Raw genomic sequence first — 12,518 nt, forward strand, 5'->3', positions numbered from 1 at the left:
GGGGTAAAAACTGGTGGCCGAAAATTACCTTATTTGCATGGCTAGTAGCTAAAGGCAAGACCCTGACGTGGGATAAACTTCAAAAGAAAGGTTTCAGTGGGCCTTCAAAATTTTATCTATGCAATAAGGAAGCTGAAACCCCAGAGCATCTGCTAATCAAGTGTGTATATGCCAGGAAGATATGGATGGAAACCGGGAAACTATTCCAGAAACCCGAGAGGTCCCCGAGAGAAACAAATGAAGTGATATTTCATTGGCAGAAGGAAAAATTCCAATGTAAAGTAGTCCGAAAGGCCTGGGATCTTATGGCGGGTTTCGTGTTTTGGATGTTATGGAAAGAAAGGAACTGCAGAGTATTCCAAGAAAAATCTAAAAACACGGAAACAATATGGAAAAGAGTAGTGAACTTAACTAGAGAATCAATTCTGGTAGAGAAATGGGATGCGGATGATTGGAAAGTAGATCAGGGAGAGGAGCAAATTCTAAAGAACCTAAATTTGAAATATGAAATGGTGCATAACAAAAAAATTGGCAGACTTAGTACGAGACCTCAAAGCTATGACAAGTTTGCATACCCCAAAGACAATTTTACGAAGTTAAACTTTGACGGGGCATCGAAGGGGAACCCAGGTAATGCCGGATTCGGAGGAATCTTCCGAGACAGTCAGAGAAACACCAGATGGATCTATGCAGAGTGGGGCGGGGAGATGACAAATAATGAGGCCGAGTTATGGGCGATTCACCAAGGTTTGAGAATTGCGATTAGAAATGGCTATAGAAACCTGGAGATAGAAGGAGACTCTCAGATAGCAATTGAAATCCTAAAGAAACTTAATAACGGGAAGAACTGGGAGCAGGTCACCAATAGCTGGCGAACGGCAGGGATTGTTCAAGAAATGGCGGATCTTCTAAAAAGAACTGACTACAAAATCTTCAATCATGTGAAAAGGAATGGAAATCGAGCGGCATATTTCCTTGCGAATTGGGGTTGCAAGGGTCGAGACGGCAAGATAGACAGTCAATGGAGAACGTTGCGGCCCAACAGAGAGTGGGAGGAATTGGCCAGTATTATTAATTATGAACATGAACAAGCAACGAATGAAAATAATGAGCAAGCAACAAACGAGAATCATAGTATTCGTGCGACGGACAGGTGAGATGGATCGGCAATCCCAGAAATTTAATGAGTGTCAGTCAAGGCAGGGGAATGAAATAATGGGCAGGCAAGCTACAATACAGCAGAAGTGTGCGATGACAGGTAAGAAGCAACCACCACACAACAAGATAATAAACACAAGTGATCGGAGAGGAGGAAAAAACGGTATGTCAGAATCCATAAATGGAAATGAGGGAGGGCGGATAATTGATAGGAAAGACAGAGGGCAGAGAAACAGGTGGCAGCGGAAAGCCAAGTTGACAGGTAGGCGGATTAGAGCAAGGAAGTTTATAAGCGAGCGGCAGCGAAAGAATCGACAACGAGGAAACTGTTTAGGAACTCCGAGAGTGAGGAGAGGAAAGGTGGTAGAGAGTTGGTACAGAGCGAAGCTGCGCCGAAAACTCACTGAGGACGATATGGAAACCAGGAAGAGAGCAAGGGTAGTAGAGGAACTGGAACCCGAGGAGCGCAGAGTCAGGGACAGAAAAGGCAAGGCGGTAGCGAAGGAAGGGACTGCTGAGGAGATATATGAAATATACAATGACTCTGAGGATGAAGAGGACCGGCAAGACCAATGCAGGTAGGGTAAGGAGTGAGACAGAAATGTAGAAGGCTGGGATACCCAGCAAACCAATGACGAGCAGCTAGGACAGCGGGAGGGAAAGGTTAGGAAGCGTGGCAGACAGAGGGGAAGAAGAGGCGTGGGAAGCGAGCTGGAACTGAGCAGTAGGAGAGGCAGAGGAACGAGCAGATACCGAGGAGAAAGAGGAGGACGACAGGGTCAGAGAGGGAGACCGGGCAAAAAGACAAGCCGGTCGTTGGATAAGAAAATCCAACAAGCAGAGAAGGCGTATAATCAGAACACAAACCCAAGAATTAGAAGAATTATACAGAATATGGAGGAAGACGCGATTCAAGCTCAGTCTGACTCAGAGATGGAGGATTGGGAGTTTTTACTCCATGACCCTGGCAACACTAGGGGTAGAATGTCTCTTTTTAAACAATCCTTACATATCTACTGGGTGATGAAGAGATTGCTGGCTAAAGCTTTGGAACAAGCTGCAACAGAGATGGCAAAACTGGCGCAAGGAGTCCCCAACCTAAGGAGGAAGCTGAGAATTATTCAGATTACATTGGAGATGCAAGAAAAGAAGCTTGAGGAGATCCAGCAAATGATAAGGGAAGGACATCAGAAGGTAAACAAGGAGACCAACCAGCGACCGGAGGCAGAAGCTGATTAAATATAGATATGTATTAATTTTGATGAAGCTGCATAGTATAGATAATTTCAGTTTGTTTCAAGCATTAGAAGAGGAGAATAGATATATGCATGCAAGTAGAATTAGAAATCTGCAAGACTGTTTAGTGTATTTAGCCTGGATAATCAGACTATGGATGTTCTATTTTCGGTCAGCTATTAAGAACTTTAGGCGGCTGAAATACTCGGTTTCCCCTAGAGGGCGAGTTGAAGGCAACCTTACTCATACTGTGTATTTTTGATTTGAATTAATAGAAAAAGAAGAGCAACACCGTAGCTTACAAAAAAAAAAAACATTGTTCTGGAATGATTTCGACGGCTTAATAAAAAATAATTATTTTTATCAACTTTCACATATGGCTTTTTTTTAATCATATTTAACAATCAATCTAGATAATTTGACCGTAGTTGAAAATCAAAGTAAATTTGACCATGTAATAAACATGTACATTTTTTTTTTTATTGTATTTCACATCAAATTAGAAAATTTGACCGACCGTATTTGAAAATCAAACTAAATAATTGTCCGTAAAATTCAGCCAGCAATATTTGCTACGGGTATTCAATGTGGTTTAAGAGTACTATGATGGGACTTCAAGTCCGCCAGCAATCGCCTAGCAAATTCACCATACATGCATGGGCATATAACGGGATTGCCCTCCGGCTGGGAAAGGACTCCAACCTCCACCAGAAAATACTGACGCGACCTGCAGGACCTGCATTAATGCAATAGTCATTTGGATTTTGAAAACGCCCGCCTAAATTCTAGATATTTTAATTTCAAATTCGGGAATGGTTAATCAGTTTCATCTCATGGCATATAGCAATGCATCAGGAGCTCAGCTGGCTGTGGCAAAAGGAGGCGAACTCAAAGTATTTCACGATTCGAGCCGTGTGTGCCACAGTGTCGGGCAACGAGCTAGAGCCAAAGGTATTTCACATGTGAATCTCTTGTTGAATAGAATGAGCTTTGCAAGGCTACGTGCCGCGCAGAGACCCCGCGGAATCGGCCCTACCAGACGGTTGCCCGAGGCGTCCAGGGAAATGAGCTTTTGGTTTTTGCCAAGCTTCCGCGGGAGTGTGCCGGTAAAAGAATTGTTCCAGATCATCAGTGTTAGCAGCTTGGGCAAGTCTGTGATTCTGCGCGGAACCCATCTTTCCACTTCAGACTTCTAAGCTCCCAGCAACGATTGAACTCCCGACCTTTCGATTTGTACCTTTCACTTACAAAGCGAACGCAGTAGCACTATGTTATGGATAAAGGCAGTTGTGTTGTACCTTTTCATTTTCTTTGACACTGAGAATGGCAACATCGACAACTGACAACTGCATCATCGTAGAAGCACAAAACGAAAAGCGGGGAATTTTGTAAATATCAAACATGAGGGGATTCTAGCGCAAATGAGTGACATTATTCTTCTGAATTGTCATTACAGTTGTTTTTTTTAAACTCGCACAATAAAATAGTGGGCACTATGTTATCATTCGAAAGTGTTTAAAGAATTTGATAGGTTACTTATAAGAATCTTAATAAGAGGATACCAAGTATTTCTTTTCACTACTCACATTAAAATAAATTTACAATTTCCTCTGACCACTCAAAGTAAACTAAATTTACAGGATAATCACTTAAACTATTAATATTCTCTGAGGACAAGAAAATATGGCAAAGTCTTATCGAAGCTTTTTCTAGAAAAGGGATGCACGGATATTGTATATAATTTCTCGGGCATCTCTTCACGTACGAAGAGAATTGCGGTGGCAATTAAATTTGGCAAGGTCGTAAGAAGAAAAAACTTGCTATCCAAAGAAAGTTGGTGTTGCAAGCACGTTTACACTCTATAGCTTAAATGAATGTTAGAAATACTCAAGGTTTAATAACTAGTTTGAATTAGATTATTCATGGAGATGCAGAAGATTTTCACCGTTAACCATGAAGGTTTTCTTGCAGTCGTTCGAGGGACACATGGAGGATCAAGGGAACTTTAATTTCCCCGGATGCAAGGGCTACCATCCCCTTAGCAATTGGTAGATTGGGATTTTAAATTGGTAGACATGCATGCAAACTCCAGTCCACGAGCAAGGTTTTTGAAGTAAAAGGCATGCATGCAAACTCCAGTTAACGAGGTTAATGGAACTCCGGTAAAACTGAATTGAAAGCTAGAGATCATCAAGGTTTAACAACTAGTTTTGAATGAGATCATCAAGGTTTAACAGCTAGTTTTAAATCAGATTAAATCAGATTATTCAGGGAGGTTTAACCCTGAAGGTCTTGTTGCCATGGAGGATAATGGTACTTCAATTTGCCCGATGCAAAGGCCACCATTGCCTCAATCCATTAACACTGGCTAGATTGGGTTTTTAAAGTGGAGGAATTTTATAGGCATCAAATTTGAAAAGAAAGTTCACATTTCAAATTAAAAGATTAATTACATTTTGGTTTTTCAATATTCACAAATTAAAATAGATTATTATTTTCATATAGAAATGAAAAATATTTTAAAATTTTATGTATATCTCACACATCACAATTTTTATTGTGTTAAGTTGTGAAGATTTACAAATCTTCCTTAAAAATATGGTGTACATTTCAAGGACCTTTAAAATATAAACTTTAAGTACATTTCAAGGAGTGCACATAGATGACATTGCTTCAGGCCTATTACAATTCATATAGAAATCATATCTATTTACTTAAGCTCTACACATGAATCAAATGGGGAGAATTTCATGGATCATTTACTTATAGAAACCATATGGAAGAAATTCAGTAGAATCATTTACCTTTTCATCTAATATGGATATCATTCCTCAATACAATGAAATTATTTTTCTTTCTTACCATACTCAATTATTCACATAATTGACCCGGATGCGGGTGTTACTACTGCACGTTTATGAGGTTTTATTATTCGCAGGCAGTTGTCCCTGCACTTGGCTCGCGGACGAGGATCGCACATCTCCATGGCATGCGATATCAATTGGACAGAGTACAGAATTATGGTCGCACAGTTTGTATTCAATGCACACTTGGTTCGAGAGACTATGCTCGCTGTTTTATCCATGGCCTGGTGTCTGGTTTATGCCATTGCCCTCGGCTCTTTCCACCTCCGCCTGATTTTCTTCCCGCACCCCTGTTTCGTCCAGGCAGATAGGAAGCTCTCTTGGATTCTTAGTCTTGCCTGGTTCGTCTGCGCTCAGTCCCTTCCCCTTCGGCTCTGCCATTTTCCCTTACCTGGTTTCTCTGATAATTTGCAGATGCCTCGCCGTCGTGGAGTCCCTCGCCATGGAGGTAACACTGGTAATCGAGGCAGGGCCTCTCATTCTGCTTCTCAGAACATTGTCCCAATTGCTTCTGCCTCCCCGTCCTCTCCGCCCTCTGGCCATGCTAGACCTCTCCCGCACAACTCCTTTCAAACAACCCGCTTCACCTTCCATAGCAGGCTCAATAGACCAGTGTTATCAGCCAGCATCACTGTAATTCTTGCTGAAGAGGAGGATAAGCCCAACAGCTCGACCCACACCACCACCTCGCAGTCTCAGGAAGACAGTGTCCTTCAGGGGGAGATGGCTGGGGTCATGTTCAATGACGACAACGTGCAGGAAGATGACATTGTTCCTGAGGTTCCTCAGCCTCAGGCAGAATCCAGTCAGCGCGAGGTGCTTGCTTGTGAGCCGGTTCATCATCCAGGTAGCATCTTGAATCTGGTAATTCCTCTAGATGGCGATATCGAGGGGAATGCAGATAATGAATTCGTCACATGGATTGCCTCTTCCAGCCAGGCGGACAAGGATGCGCCCGACTCTCCGCCACATGTCTAATGATTCTGGTTCAATGCCTACTGGTGGCACTCTTGCCTCTGCTCTGTTTTATTTTATGCTATGTGTCTATGTTTTGGGTCTCTGGATACTGTTCTTGTCTCAGATCTTGTTTTGTATCGGTGCGAGCCAATATATTCTGATGAGAAACAACAAATCATGGCTCAGCAAGCCTTGTTTTTGCTTTAATTTTGTTTATGGCAGGTATGACAGAATGCTTATCAGCAAAGCCATAGTTGGCGATAGTACTGTTGTGCTAGACACAGAACTGGATTACTTTTTTGTATGTCAGGGTCTTACAAATCATGCTTCGAAGTCTCTAAATCCTGAAAGGGCGGATAGAAGGATCTGTATGTCTCAGAATCTCTGGTTGAGGGATGGCTTCTACCCCCTCTAAGATTTCAACCTCAGTGTACATATTTTTCTCTTTATTTAATAGAAATAGTCTTTACGCAGAAAAAAATAAATTTATTCACATAATTGCAATGACTTTAAAAATATAAAAATAAAGATATAGTATTATTTTATAGATATCATTGTAATCTCCAATAAAGAAAAAAACAACTATTTAAAACCAAACCAACAACAACAAAATTTTGTATAAAATAAATATAACTTACAAGAATATTTTTCCATAAGAATTATGAAGTCAATGATTAGTGCACATGTGCATTCCTATGCATGACACCATTTGTAAAAGAACATAGAACTCACATTATTTCTAATCAACAAAAATGAATGAACATTGAAAATGGGATAATAAGGAACCATAGCTTGATTTAATCAATTTTAATCTCAAGTGTTCGTTCTCATATCTTCAAAATAAATAGGCATAAATAAAACATGCTGGTGATATTCATAAATGCAAGAAAGCTAAGAAAGTAGTAAATGCAATGGAATAGTAGGATGTAAGACAATTTGCATTTTTGAATCCAAACACTAATAGCTTAGGGTGTTGATTGGAATTGAAATTTTTTTAATCTAAGAATAACAAAAGATTTCACCACAACCAAAGTTTTGATCTTCAATTCCCATTACTAAGACACAACTGTAATAAATTATCAAGATATGGAGAAAAATTGCTAGAATTCATTTTTCTAATGGTTTATATATATATAACGGGTAAAACATATTATAAAGTAAATTAGAAATGGTTTTATTTGCAAATTTGATAAGCAACTTTATATTTTAATTTCATTTATATGGGAAAAATTGTATACCCCTCTATCAGAGGCTAAAGGGTTCTTAGAGGGTAATGATGAATTCAAATTTGAACCCTATACACATACAAACTCGAGTTTAACTAAAATCCAATTTTAGTGAGATAAACTAGAAATACTCTAAAGGAAAAAAAATTGTGGTGAGGAGTTCAGAATCTAGAAATATTTATGGTTGAGGTACTGATGTATCTCAAGGTTGAGCACAAAAGAAATTATACATCTTTCTCATACTAACCTATTGAATGTGTGTCTCAGTGAAATAAAATGGATACATGTCAACTAAAGGTTGAACACCCAAAGAATTACGCATGGAGCTCATAATACAATTTATTGTAATTTATTTCTTATTTGTAATTTTTTTTTTCTAATTACAAGCTTTTTCATTATTTCTAATAACTATAATAAATAGAAATGTGTCTTGGTCTTCCACTAGGGAAACTAGGAGAGGCATAAAATTTCTTTTTCTTTAAGAGCCACACAAAATTTTTAGTAATAGTGTACCAAAAACCCAACAACTTTGTCTGAAATAAGTGGCCTCTAGGGTTATACTTAAGCAAAAAAGCAAAGTAACTAGGACTTGATAGTAAATAACCACAAAACATCGTTAACATTCAATACTTTCTAGAGCCTGAGGCTTCTAGATGGATAGGATCCCCATTATCTCTTGGAGAACAATCTAGAGCAGGGGGCAAGTCAAGGAAACCTTCAATTTTCTCTAGTCTTTGGTCCATCGAGTGCACTAACACCTATAATTCATTCAATTAAAGAAGCATCTCTTCTCTCGAAGTGTTCTTATCCACCAACACATAGTTGAACAACAACATGAGGTGTTAGTAAAGAACAACTATAATGATTGAGCTGACCCCAAGAGTCACCTATGTTTGGAACTTGTCTTGCTACTTTGGCAAGCACCTTAGAGTTAGTAATGCATTTTTTCTCATGTGAAATGTTACATTCAACATGGGAAATTTCTTCTTGAAGGCTTGTATTATTAAAAAAAATTAAATTGTATTATATTGTTTAATTTTTTTTTGAAAGTTTGGTAGTGGTGAGGCTATATCATGGTCATATCCAAGAATAACATTTGAATAGAGCAAGGAATTGAATCATTGTCTTCAACATCTAGGAGTAACTTAACAACACAATCATCACCATCTATCCAAAACCCGTCGACATTTTTTTTGTTTACTTTTAAATTAATTTTTAATTTTTACTAAATTTTATTAAATATTTCTTAAATTATCATAAAATATAATTAATAAAAAAAATCTAATTATTAATAATTTTTAGTTAAAAATATTCTTAACTTTATTAAAACTATGTTAAAATATTATTTAAAAAAAAATCAATTTATTATAATGAATGATATATATTAAACAACCTAATTATCATATAGATGTGATCATTTAATATTTATGAATAATATATATAATTATATTTAAATATAAAATATTGGCGTAATTTAACTATTTTATAGTGTAGCTCACATGGTGTAGCTTAATTAGTGATCATTCTATTCAAAAGTATTATATAAATTATTAGATTAAAGGCTCAAAGTCTCGTTGGATTAAGCCAACAACAAAAAAATTAATAATCATTATTTTATTTTTTATTTTTTTGGTATATTTTCTAATCAATTTTTCTTAAGTATTCAGTAGGGATTTATTAGTATAGAAACAAAAGTAATTCCTCAAGTAAGAGATCTAAATCTAGAGGAAGATGTAATCTCCAGGAAAATTTGTAAAGGTATGTTGGAGATGCAGAAAAAACCTTTAGATGAAGTAGGGAATGTGTACTTGCCTTTTTTCATGCACACAAGTAGATCTTGAGGCATGGTTGGTTAACTCAATTGAATCTTCTCATATGACTCGTCACAATGAGTGGCTTGTGCGTATGAAAGGTATGATGGAAATAACATTTTCCTATGATATTTATCGACAACCAAAACCATAAGACGAGGAAAATTCACATTGAATCTCATGGATGGAAGGATTAAAACACTCTCTGGTGTTCTACGCATCACAGTATTGACCATATATTTGATTTCAATAATCAAGATGAGTGATGCAGGTGTAAAAACAATGTTTGAAAAGAAAATGTATAGAATAGTTCAAGGAGCAATGGTATTACCAAAAGGAGTTAAGCTTTGAACTCTATGTAAGATATTGAGAAGGACTAATAGTGATGGGTGCAACAATCCCTTTGTTCCTCATAATGGAACTAAAGAAGGAAAAAATCCTATAATATTTAGAAATAAGACTATGCTATGGAATAAAAAACTGGGACATAACAGAAAGAAGGGCCTTCAAGCACTACATAGTAAAGGTATGGTAGAATGTATGTATAATTACTCTCTATATTTTGATTTATATGAGCATTTCCTATACAAGAAACATAATTAGGTAAGATTATCCTCTAGCAGTATGGCAAAAAAATAAATATTGTAGTGGGTGCATAATGATGTGTTCAGAAATGTGTTGGTTCAATCACTAGGAAACTATATGCATTATGTCTCATTTATAGATGACTTCTCAAGAAATACGTAAATTTATTTTGTGAGGAAGAAATCTAAAGTGTTTGACAAATTTAAAAGTATATTATTCTACTATGCAAAGTAGCCTTTTTGTGATACTTGGATAGGTAACATTAGTGATTTAAGATTATATCCTAGACTTTAGTATCACGTAAAAACAATGTAGTATCAGAACCACTTTGAAGGGCCAGTGAATTAGAGTGTGCATAATGAAGCAACTCAAAGGGAGCTAGATTATCTAAAGCATAGAGCAAAGGGTTCAAATGAAGTCATGGAGATATGGTCTTGAATAGCTTGGAAATGAGATTAACTGGGAGTTTTGGTGGATTAGTGGAAAACCTGGTGAAAAATAGTTTTTTGTAGTGTAGGTGGTTGATCATGAACTTCCTCTGACTTTCCATGGATTTTTGGGAAAGCTCGAGGATTTATTTGACATGGATTATATTTGTTTAATCGAGATTGCTTCATGTGATGGAATGGAGATTGGTAGGCTAGTTTCTTCATTAGATCGTGATGTTTCATATCTGAGAGTGGAGTGTGTGCACAGGTGGTGTTTGATCCAGGAGGACGAGTGTTAGTAGGACTGAGTTGGGTTGATGATGGAACATGTTCCACCACAACTTAGACTGGCCTTGTAGGACATGAGGTTAGTAGTAGATTAAGTCATTGGAGACCATGTAGACTTAGAGGGAGTCTAGCTTCAGAGGGAGTAGCCCTATGGAAGTGTTGAGGTCTTCAGGTTAAGATGAGATGATGCAAAGGAACTATCGATATTACAAGGTTAATTCTACAGAGTATACTACAGTGATGGATGCCATATGGGCTAGTGGTGTGAGTGATGAAGTTGATGGAGACTTCCTAGTGTTGGAGGTACCTCCCTTGCTAAGAGGAAGTGTTGATATTTGTACCTTGAGAGGTACTCCAAACCCTAGGATAGTGGGTTTTGGAAGAATTGGCACACAAAATTGACTTGTGGATAAAGAACCCAAGTCTATGGGCTTTGTACCCAATCTTGTGGGTGTGAAACCACCAAGAGAAACCATGGTTTGACATAGGGAGGTGAAGGGCTAGCCGTACAGGAGCTAGAGGCCACTTCAAGCACTTAAAAAGGACGTATCAAAATGGACTTGTGAATTTTTATATGGGGTTGTGGGTTAATTTGTCAAGGAGAGAAGGTTGGCTAGGGCTAGATTAGCCCTCTTGATATTTCATTGGGAGCCACATGTTTGTGTATAAATAAGAGTTAAGTTGAAGGAATTTCAACACATCTGAGTGAAAAAATATCACAAGGATCACATTTGTTTTGGGCTGCATATATAAGGAGCACACTTCATCAAATATTAGAGGATTTATGGATGATCTCTAGTGACTATTGATGGTCGAGTTTGATTTGTGGAGGAGGCCAAGCCTTGAGGGATAAGTCTAGTTCTATTTGTGCATAGTTTTGGTGGCACATTTCCTATTTTTAGGTGCCAAGATACTCTATATGTAGGCCTAGGTAATTATGGGCAGATTGGTGAAATATTTATGTGTGGGAATATCTCCATTCCTTAGATAGATAATCCCTTCTTGATACCATAAAATCTCTATCACTCCAACTTTCTTCCCCTTCCACTGCAACTCTTCCCTATATTCTGCAATAGGTCATTTTCTCCCCCAAGATCCTCCCCCTATCACGAGGGTTTTAATCTCCCATGTTGACTTGAGGGGAAGGGTAGAAACCTTTCCTCTGCCAATAGGATCTTATCGACAAAGGGATTTCTATTTTTTTTGTTTTCTATTTTTATGGATTTTTTAATAACATAAATAAATAAAAGGACAAGAAACTGAATTTTTAAAAAAAAAGTGATTGGTTTTTTCCTTTAGGGCTAATGGCTCATCTCCATTGAGGCTTAATGGGGTCAATATGAATGCTCCTCTTAAGTTGGTTATCTAATGCTTGCGGATTAGGACAAGAGGATGGTACCCTAAGAGGTTAAATTAATATGTTATCTAATCGAGACAATTTGTGAAACCAAGACCTACTAGAATGGATCCCTCCGAGGAGAAGAATTCAACCACATGATTAATTATGGAATGGAATAAAATCAAAACCCTTGTTGAGGAACCTCTAGGATATGACCGAATAAGGTAATTTAATGCTTACCTCACACCAACAAAGGAGAGGTGAGACATTTATCCTAGATGTCTCTGATCCAGGTGGATGTTGGTGGCCACCCACCTATCCCATTTGGACCCCCACAACTGTCTCTTTCAGTATTTTCAGTTTCCTAGTAGCACAGTTTACTATTTTTAACAGTTTTTCAGGGCCTAAACTTTCGGAGCTGTTTTGAGGCCCTAAACGACGTTTTTTTGGGAAATATACTGTTATCAATTTTTTTGTCAAAAAACTTTCTTTTCCGTTGTATTCCTCGGAGAGATCTTTCCAACGGGCTATCATGCGCATCAAACGGAGATAATATGACCAATTCGCGACCCTGGGAAGTTGTTGTACCAACTTACCCAGAAACGGGGCCCACAATTTGGCGTTTC

The sequence above is a fragment of the Pinus tabuliformis genome, chromosome 6, assembly GCF_031772625.1.
Source record: "Pinus tabuliformis cultivar Carrire ecotype Pingquan chromosome 6, CPIR1, whole genome shotgun sequence".
Classification (NCBI taxonomy): Eukaryota; Viridiplantae; Streptophyta; class Pinopsida; order Pinales; family Pinaceae; genus Pinus; species Pinus tabuliformis.